Source organism: Simochromis diagramma, unplaced genomic scaffold (assembly GCF_900408965.1).
Source record: "Simochromis diagramma unplaced genomic scaffold, fSimDia1.1 OVJJ01000021.1, whole genome shotgun sequence".
Taxonomy (NCBI): Eukaryota; Metazoa; Chordata; class Actinopteri; order Cichliformes; family Cichlidae; genus Simochromis; species Simochromis diagramma.
The window spans coordinates 460863-469377 of NW_024387194.1; the positions used below are offsets into that span (position 1 = coordinate 460863).

General features: G+C 42.4%; 1 protein-coding gene across 1 annotated transcript in view; it reads left to right on the forward strand.

Moving 5' to 3' along the window:
• Positions 1-8515, forward strand: part of dyrk1b (dual-specificity tyrosine-(Y)-phosphorylation regulated kinase 1B) — a 61756-nt gene that overhangs the window by 12439 nt on the left and 40802 nt on the right. The gene's annotated exons all lie outside the window — the stretch shown is intronic.

Genomic DNA, 8515 nt, shown 5'->3' on the forward strand with positions numbered 1-8515 from the left:
TAATATCCACCATGAATCTCCGCTCAGAAATATGATGCATGTACTAAGCTGCTGCTGTCTCTGTAGGTCTATGGTGCACACATACAGGCTCTCACACTCTCAAAAGTAGTAGTTCAGGACGTAGAGGGGTCATCCACTAGGAAAAGGTTTGTGGTTTGATCCCCAGCTACTCGTGTGTGTGTGTGTGTGTGTGTGTGTGTGTGTGTGTGTGTGTGTGTGTTGAAAGTGGTTAAAGGCACAGAATAAAAAGAGCTGTGTGAATGTTTGTATGAATTCCTATCAGTTTACCATCATGTCTTCATGCTTCATGTGTGATTTTGCCCAGTAATCTGCAGCCAGGCAAAATTCTTAACAATCAGCCAAGTTCCTTAACAGGTGTGTTAGACACCTGCTGTCTGCTCAGCTCTGAGCTTCCTGTCAGTCCGTCTTCCTCTCAGTATACGTGCTGGTAATTTGGGCAAGCATGTTGTTGTTGCGCGTGGTCCTTCCACCTGTCCTTTCTGGTACTCTATTTTTTCAAAAAGAGATGAAACATGTTGCAAATTGATGCTATGTTAGATCTGTAACTTTATATATTTGGCAAACCCCTGGACAATATAATAAATGAGAAACTGAATTATGCTGCTGATTGCAGAAAACGATTGAGAAGAAAAAATGACAACAAGACTACAGTTAGAAACAGACAGATTTGTGGATGAATGGTCAGAAAACCACCTCAGAATGGTAGTTGCTTCTTTTCTGTGTTATTTGTTTTATTTTGATGTTTTACTTTTCTATTTTTTCCTTAAAAGTTTTAATAAAATCTCTGCCCCGTTTAAGACTTTCATATCTTCTCCATCTCACTTGAGATGAAGAGATAAAGTGAAATGAAAAAGAAATAAGTGCACCTTGAATTATTTTTTTACTGATGCTCTATATTTGAATTGAATCTTTTAATTAATTTTCATATATTAATACATTAAATTTAATGTTGACCATTTTTACATTATATTACCAACACTAGCCTCATGAACTACATTAGCTAACTGTTGTTAATCAGCTAATGTTAAAGTTCCTGCTGCCGTGGTCTCTCAGCCTCACATACATACCAGCGTAAAAAATTAAGATGTTCACCTTCATTTCTGTCGAGCAATGCTGTATAAAATGTTTCTACCCGCTAGTGTCATGGTTGCAGTTAACAGCCTCAGCTGCCTCCTTCAAAAGACCTGGCCTGCTTAGATTGGCCTGGTCCTTTAAAGGATGTAGTCCCTAAATTGGGACACACCTCCTGACCGCTCCAAACGTGTCTGGAAGTGCGGCACCAGTGCAGGCATAGGGTGGTCAGGGTGGCCAGGATTCTGCATCCACCCCAGCCACCCTGACCCTCCGCCATTGCTAGTCGGTACCAGAGGTACTAGTCATTTACTGATAAGTCCTGATGTTATGCAACCATCTGTCACCAAGTGGACAGGTGAGAAACGCCATAAATCACTATTATTGCTAGTAGACAAAACATTAGATACAAGGGGCAGAAAGAAGCTTTTCCTGGGGGGTTGATGAGGGCTTTCCCTTAGCATTGAGGTGAGGAAGAGTCATTCGGGAGGGGCTCAGAGTGGCGCCGCCATTGGAAGGAAACAGCTGAGGCAGTCAACTCATGTGTTAGATGTTCCAAGCATGTCCTACCAGGAGGAGGCGCGGCGTAGACCCAGTGTCCGCTGGAGAGAGCCTATCTATTTGCTTGTCTGGGAACGTTTCCCCGGATAAGCAAGGAAAGCTGGCGAGAGGGAGGTCTGGGCTTCCCTGCTAGGCTGCTGCCACCGCGACCCAATTTCAGATAAGCAGAATAAAGTGGATGGTAGGGCTGGGCCATATCATACCGTTCACGGTAATACCGGTGTAATGTTAGGCAATGATAAGAAAATGAAATATGGCGATAGAATACGGGTAAAACGCGCATGCGCGGCGCCTTTGTTTGCATACGCACATGGCCGAAAAAGCATGGCGGCGACGGAGAATGAGAAGGGCGAAAGCGCATCGTTGAATGAAACGATGAACCAGAACTGGTTTGTAAAAATGCGAAAACTTCAGTGGTGGAACTGGTTCAGCTTTACTGTCAGATACACAACAAAGCACAGTTTTTGGTAGCGCATGCAGGCGGGCCGTCGTTATTACCGAACCGATTTTATGTGCACGGCGCTCGAAAATCTGTCAAAAATGTTTCAGTACGACTTTGCTAAGCTACGAAGCCGCACCGCTTGATGGATTGTCGGAGCATTGCGGCTATCGTAGGCGGAGCCTCGCGCAGTGATACGTACTGTGCTTCAACATAATGTTACCGTATTGTGTGTGTATAACCTCTTTAAGTTCTGTGGATGTTATACATGGTTATGTCGGCTCCACTGGAAACGCCTTTTGGTTAAACTGTCAGACAGGAGTTTGAATTTGCACTGTTACATTTTTATATAACTTTAGTGCACATAAATAACAGCTGCTTGTTTCAGTGAAAATACACTGATGGTTTTTTTGCACTAATAAAGTTGAGGAGTTGTAAAGTATTTTGCGTCACTTATATCGTCACTTATATCGTTATCGCTAAATTTCAAATGTATATCGTGATAAATATTTTTGGCTCTAGTGGATGGATAATTTATTTTTCTTGTTTTTTAGATTTTAACTTTCATTGAACTTGTTCTCGTGAACTTTGGAACAGCGTGCGCCGTTCATAATGTACAGTACAATACGCCACACTCAGTTTATTTTTTGGATGTAAATTTGTCATAGTACAGAACAGAGTACAAACATAGTTCATAAAATTGTAATAAGATTGAAAAGTATTTGGTGTGAGTATCTTTATGCTTGAACACAGCCTGAGCTCTCTTCAGGAGCTTAATATAATTTCTTTTAGTCTATACAAATGATACTTTAGGCTTTTTAAAGGACATTCAAAGCTCTAATTTGGATGTTTCTGCCTTTTGCTCTGTTCTCTGGCAAGATGATCCCCACTTCAATGATGTTTAGATCCAGGCTCTGGGGAGACAAATCCATGACTGATCGTTCCTTTGTAAGTTTGTCTGTCTAGGTATGCTTTTCTTGCATTGGCAGTGTGTTTGAGATCATTGTCATGCTGAAAAAAATGAAGCTGTTTCCAGCCAGATCCTCTCCAGGTGGTATTGCACGGTGGATCTGCATTCATAATTTCATCAATTTTCACAAGAGTCCCAACATCGCTGACTGAGATCAACCCAAACCCTGACCTGTAATCCACATACCGCTGTACCACGCTGCTGACGTTCACGGGTGGTTCTCACGAAGATCAAAATATAAATATTCTCTCTCTTATTTAAGCGATTCTGTAAACCTGCCATACATTTTGATAAAAGTATTGTAAAACAGTTTCATGGACTTTTTATTCTCATTTAATGGCAGCATGATCCAAAAATGAATCTCATTACCGACAAACTGAGACCATTAATTAGGAAAAGATTTTTAAAAGATCTTTTCTGATTCACCTAAATAAATGAAAATTTATGAAAATTAATGATTTACAGTGGGGCAAAAAAGTATTTAGTCAGCCACCGATTGTGCAAGTTCCCCCACTTAAAATGATGACAGAGGTCAGTAATTTGCACCAGAGGTACACTTCAACTGTGAGAGACAGAATGTGAAAAAAAAATCCATGAATTCACATGGTAGGATTTGTAAAGAATTTATTCGTAAATTAGGGTGGAAAATAAGTATTTGGTCACCTCAAACAAGGAAAATCTCTGGCTCTCACAGACCTGTAACGTCTCCTGTAAGAAGCTTTTCTGTCCCCCACTCGTTACCTGTATGAATGGCACCTGTTTGAACTCATCATCTGTATAAAAGACACCTGTCCACAGCCTCAAACAGTCAGACTCCAAACTCCGCCATGGCCAAGACCAAAGAGCTTTCGAAGGACACCAGGAAAAGTATTGTAGACCTGCACCAGACTGGGAAGAGTGAATCTACAATAGGCAAGCAGCTTGGTGTGAAAAAATCAACTGTGGGAGCAATCATCAGAAAATGGAAGACATACAAGACCACTGATAATCTCCCTCGATCTGGGGCTCCACGCAAGATCTCATCCCGTGGGGTCAAAATGATCATGAGAATGGTGAGCAAAGATCCCAGAACCACACGGGGGGACCTGGTGAATGACCTGCAGAGAGCTGGGACCAAAGTAACAAAGGTCACCATCAGTAACACACTACAACGGCAAGGAATCAAATCCCGCAGTGCCAGACGTGTTCCGCTGCTGAAGCCAGTGCATGTCCAGGCCCGTCTGAAGTTTGCCAGAGAGCACATGGATGATACAGCAGAGGATTGGGAGAATGTCATGTGGTCAGATGAAACCAAAGTAGAACTTTTTGGTATAAACTCAACTCGTCGTGTTTGGAGGAAGAAGAATACTGAGTTGCATCCCAAGAACACCATACCTACTGTGAAGCATGGGGGTGGAAACATCATGCTATGGGCCTGTTTTTCTGCCAAGGGGACAGGACGACTGATCCGTGTTAAGGACAGAATGAATGGGGCCATGTATCGTGAGATTTTGAGCCAAAACCTCCTTCCATCAGTGAGAACTTTGAAGATGAAACAAGGCTGGGTCTTCCAACATGACAATGATCCAAAACACACCGCCCGGGCAACAAAGGAGTGGCTCCGTAAGAAGCATTTGAAAGTCCTGGAGTGGCCTAGCCAGTCTCCAGACCTCAACCCCATAGAAAATCTGTGGCGGGAGTTGAAAGTCCGTGTTGCTCGGCGACAGCCCCAAAACATCACTGCTCTCGAGAAGATCTGCATGGAGGAATGGGCCAAAATACCAGCTACTGTGTGTGCAAACCTGGTAAAGACCTATAGTAAACGTTTGACCTCTGTTATTGCCAACAAAGGTTATGTTACAAAGTATTGAGTTGTATTTTTGTTATTGACCAAATACTTATTTTCCACCCTGATTTACGAATAAATTCTTTACAAATCCTACCATGTGAATTCATGGATTTTTTTTTCACATTCTGTCTCTCACAGTTGAAGTGTACCTCTGGTGCAAATTACTGACCTCTGTCATCATTTTAAGTGGGGGAACTTGCACAATCGGTGGCTGACTAAATACTTTTTTGCCCCACTGTATATATTTCTCATGACCGACACACAAACATGTAAATGTAGAGCTCATTTTTTAATTAATTTTATTGCTCACAAAAACACCAACAGGGCGACGATTAAAGAAGATGTTTTGATAAATATGACAAATTCTTGTCTCTGGAAGATAAAACATTTTAGAAATCTGCACATTTTCATGCATAGCAGTAATGAAAATCTCTTGTGGAGATAAGAATTATGGTAATGAAAATAATTGAGTTTACCCAATTGACTGAGAAAAGATGCAAGCAACAAAGAAAGTAAAAACAACTGAAAGACTGATGTTACTGTTATTACTGTTCAAAGTGATCATTCGTGTTTTTGAAGTACTTTGCCCAAATGTGTCCTGTACTCCTCGAGCAGCTCAGGATCCATATACAGTCTTTCCCTTTGTTTCTGAAGCTAATCTAAAAATACAATATTAGTACGTTTGAAAAGTTTTAAACACAAAATCTCTTAACTGCTTTTAAAATGAAGCTTATATGCGGGTCTCATCTCCGCATTAAAGGTTCTCGTCACCTTTAAGATCCTTCTGAGTGCGTGTTAATGACAATCATGAGCAACACTAATGAGACGCTCTTGGCTAAGTTCACAAATAAGCTGAAATGCTAGCATACTGCACAGCCTTGAACACTGCTTCATGCTGGAGCCTTACATTTTCTTTGTGAATATAAAAAATGTTTTTTATATTTAGAAAAGTATGGAGTATAATCCCATATGGGTAATGATAATGGGCAGAGTCACAGACGGGAGATGCAGTAACAAGAATATCAAAGCGAGAGAAGAGAGAACAGTTTGAATCTTCTATGTGAAAACTTGCTGTTGGCCTGGTCAGAGCAGGTGAAGTCGCATCATGCTAATAAGAAACATTTAGTGCTGACAGTCGTTTTTAATAAATTCAAATGTTTTATTTTGTTAAACACAATATATTTTAATATTAAACATAATTATAGACATTTTTATATATGTTGGCAAAATTTTATTTATTTTAGACGATAAGGAATTTTTATGACATTAACAAAAATGTTAGAAAGGTGGATCCGGGCGCATATCGGTAATGAGAATTCACTGAGGGAATTCACCAGGAATTTTGGCCGGACAGCCCTGATCTCCAAGGACCCCCAGAAGGGACCATTCCCATCCAACTATCGGCGAGTAACCTGCGTCAGTACCACGTGGAAGCTCCTTTTAGGCATCATAGCGGCTAAGATCAGGCACATGACTCAATACATGAGTGGGGCACAGAAGGGAATTAGCAAGAATACCTGTGGAGCGAAACACCAGCTACTGGTAGACAGAGCAGTCAGCCGAGACTGCAAGACCAGACTGACCAACCTGTGCACTGCCTGGATTGATTACAAGAAGGCCCATGACTCAATGCCCCACAGCTGGATCCTGGAATACCCAGAACTATACAAGATCAACAGGACCCTGAGAGCCTTCATCAGGAACTCAATGGGGATGTGGCGTACAACACTAGAGGCCAACTCCAAGCCCATAGCACAAGTCACCATCAAGTGTGGGCGTTATCTAGGAGATGCTCTGTCCCCACTGCTGTTCTGCATAGGCCTGAACCCCCTCAGTGAGATCATTAACAAGACTGGCTACGGATACCGACTACGGAACGGAGCAGTTGTCAGACACCTCCTGTACATGGATGACATGCCAAGAGTGAACGAGACATGGATTCACTGATTCACACCACCAGGATACACAGCAACAACATCGGCATGTCGTTCGGACTGGAGAAGTGTAGTTGGATGGTAATGAAGAGAGGGGAGGTAGTCAGAGCTGAGAGGATCAAACTACCAGAAGGCAACATTGGAGACAATGAGGACGGCTACAAGTACCTGGCAATCCCACAGGCAAATGGAAACCACGAAGACCCTGTTAGGAAAGCTGCAACCACTAAGTACCTGCAGAGGGTCAGGCAGGTCCTGAGAAGTCAGCTGAACCGTAAGAACAATATCTGGGCTATCAACACCTACGCCCTGTCCATGATCAGGTCCCCTGCTGGGATAATAAGCTGGCCAAAGGAGGAGATAGAAGCCACTGACATCAACACAAGGAAGCTCCTGACCATGCAGGCTGTACGCTAAGCAAAAGGAAGGAGGCCGGGGGCTGGTGAGTGTCAGCACCACAGTCCAGGATGAGACAAACATCTGCTCAGTGAATACCTCAGGCAGCAGAAACCCAAGAAAGAGGAGCAAGAGGAGGAACCATCATTGAAGGACAGGCCCCTGCACGATACGTACCACCAGCAGATAGAGGAGGCGGCTGACCTCCAGAAATCCTACCAGTGGCTGGACTGAAAGACGGCACAGAGGCACTAATCATGGCAGCGCAGGCACACGCTCTGTTACGTAGGAATATTAAAGAAAATCTGTGTGTGTAGGGGATGCTCCCCCACATCAGCGCCTCCTGGGTAAGGTGTTCTCTCCTATTGGGAGAAGGCACTGGGGTACACCCAAAACATGCTGGAAAGATTATATCGGATTGCCTGGGAACACCTCAAGGTTTCCTTGGACACGCTAGTGGAGGTAGCGGGCAAGAGGGAGGCTTCCCTGCGTAGGCTGGTGTCCCTGCAACCTGACTTCAGATAAGCGCAAGAAAATTGATCAGTCTCAATTTATTAGTTTTTGGATATTTTTAATATCCAAAAACTAATATATTTGTAATAGTTTAATCTTTTGTCGTAACATTTTTTCATAGCATATTTAACATTAGTGCTGCACAGTTAAAAAAAGTGGTGGCATCAGGGAAAGCAATCAGAAGCACTAAGATTTGCAAGTAGTGTGATATTATAAGTAAAAGAGTCTGGGAATACTATTAGTATGAGAGCTCATCTCAAGCACCACCATCCTGAGATAATGTTAGCTTAGGACACCAAAGCTAATGTTGATTCAACTCAGTTGAAAAACCAACCACCAATAGACACACTTAGCCTCGCAAAGCTACCTCCCAATTAGGAGTGAGCTACACAATCCATCATCTACTTTATGTGCAAACAGCTGTGTTTGACGTTGTTACAAAATGAAGGCTTTTTTCTGGTTTCTTCCTCATGACACTGGGACCCCGGTACCGACACTGTTTAAATGTTTTTCTCACAGCTGTCATAATCCTCTACACAGAAGTGAATGGTAAAGTTGAGTTATAGTACAGCTACAGCCATTGAAGAAAAGTGTTTAAATGAACTGATTCTTTATAGCGCTTTTTTACTCTTTTACTTTTTCTTGGGATTATTAAACTATTCTGATTCTGATACTCTCTCATTCACCCATTCATACAAGCACTTCATCGATAGAAGTGCCTTCTATCTACCATTCACACACATTAATACTCCCATGGATGCATCAGAGACCAACTCGGGGTT